Genomic DNA, 1,884 nt, shown 5'->3' with positions numbered 1-1,884 from the left:
CCCGGTCGGGGTGGGCGGGAGTCCAGTTGCTCCTGCTGTTACCCGGGTCCTAATTGGCCTTTTCAGTCATTAGGACGCGGATCCATGTTCCTGCGGGCTACAGAGTGGGTGTAAACGATTCGCATACGGACTCTTTGGAAATTCTGATGAGCAGCTGATAATATTTTTCAAATAGTGTACATGACAAAAGATGAATTAAGAAAGAAAAAAGTGATAAGTCGCACTGCTTATTTGAAAAGAATAAAAAGTGTCATGAAGAAATAAAGAAGAGACTGTACAGGTACAGAAGGGATTTTAGAAAGCAGTGTACAACTCTATAGGGTAAGTGTGAAAAAAAATCTAAAAAGAGAAAAGACCAAACATCACCTCTTTTTCTTTGAAGAATAAAGTATTATGTCCCACCTCCCGAAAGCCCGAAAATCACAGGGTCTATCATGCTGTAAAGGGAGTAGGAGCAGGCCAAATGAACATGTTCTAGTTAATGTAATTTATGGGATTGAGGGGTTTGGAAATTTCAATTATGATTAGCAATTTTTGAAATGCACATCATGTTTATTGAGTTCTGTCACAGAGCCTGGCACGAATCCAGGGTGAATCATCAACCTAATGTTGGTTTGTTAATACTCTGTAAATGCTTATTGGTGTCCTTATACCATACACTCTTCCCAAAGGAGTTAAGGTCTGTATAAAATAAAATAAGGGGTAGAAAACATAGCACAAAATAATTGACTCATCTATTTCAAATGAAGTGATAATTTTATCCTTGGAATATCTATTCAGATTATAATTCCCACATTCAATTATTCTTTAAAGAATAATTTGGACTAACAGATGCTATTTGACTATGACCCAAGAGATCTAAAAAAAAAAAAAGAAAGAAAGCGATAGATCCTTGCCATCACCTTTCTGAGTAACTTTCAGCAAGAAAAATCCTCGTTGCTGGAGTTATGAAATGGGGACACTAGTTAATATCTCTTTATATATCTGATAATGTGAGAATTGAATTTTAAAACCTGATAAATTCAATAAACTACTTCCAACATTCTACATATGGATAGAGCTATTTGACTTACTGTTTGGAAATGATGAGGGATAAAGTATATCAGTTAGATGGCTTCAGTTTCCATGAAAATCTCTTATCTACAAGAGCATTCTTTCTTTTTTTGTTGTTGTTTTTTCCTTTTTTTTTCTTTTGAGACAGTGTCTCGCTCTGTTGCCCAGGCTGGCAGGATCTCAGCTCACTGCAACCTCCACCTCCTCGGTTCAAGTGATTCTCCTGCCTCAGCCTCCTGAATAGCTGAGATTACAGGCGTGTGCCACCACGCCCGACTAACTTTTGTAATTTTAGTAGAGATGGAGTTTCATTATGTTGCCCAGGCTGGTCTTGAACTTACAGGAGCATTATTTCCAATAAAGATTCAGCTCTGTGGTAGACAAATGGGCAATGCACTGCCATCCAGCAGGAAGGAGAGAAGCTCTCCACGTTAGGAAATAACATTTACTGTGGTATTAGGGATTGGCTGTCATTTTCATTTATCCATAAAAATGTAAATTTAGAAGTTTAGAAATGCCACGTAATTACGAAGCATAATATATGGTATCAGACCACAAAATTAGCAAACTAAACCCATTTAACTGTAACAGTCCCATGCAAGAATTGTGATCCAGTCATAAAGCCGGAGAGTAATGGACCTCCTTCCAAGGATCTGAGAAGCTGATAATGTAGTAAAATAATCTTCATAATAAGAACAACTATTAAACTGCTGATTGAAAGCTTACTATGTTCCCAGTGCCCTAAGAAACATGTTACATTCTTTAGCCCACTTTTTCTCCCCATGAAGTGTGTTATTATCATCTCCTTTTTTTTTTTTTTTTTTTTTTTTT

The 1,884-nt window shown here is 37.0% G+C and overlaps 1 pseudogene; it reads right to left on the bottom strand.

Moving 5' to 3' along the window:
- The window catches only part of LOC105509169, a 59,764-nt pseudogene that overhangs the window by 29,462 nt on the left and 28,418 nt on the right, over nt 1-1,884 (bottom strand).

This window comes from Colobus angolensis, unplaced genomic scaffold (assembly GCF_000951035.1).
Source record: "Colobus angolensis palliatus isolate OR3802 unplaced genomic scaffold, Cang.pa_1.0 Scaffold170, whole genome shotgun sequence".
NCBI lineage: Eukaryota > Metazoa > Chordata > Mammalia > Primates > Cercopithecidae > Colobus > Colobus angolensis.
This window is presented reverse-complemented; position numbering and strand designations above follow the sequence as displayed.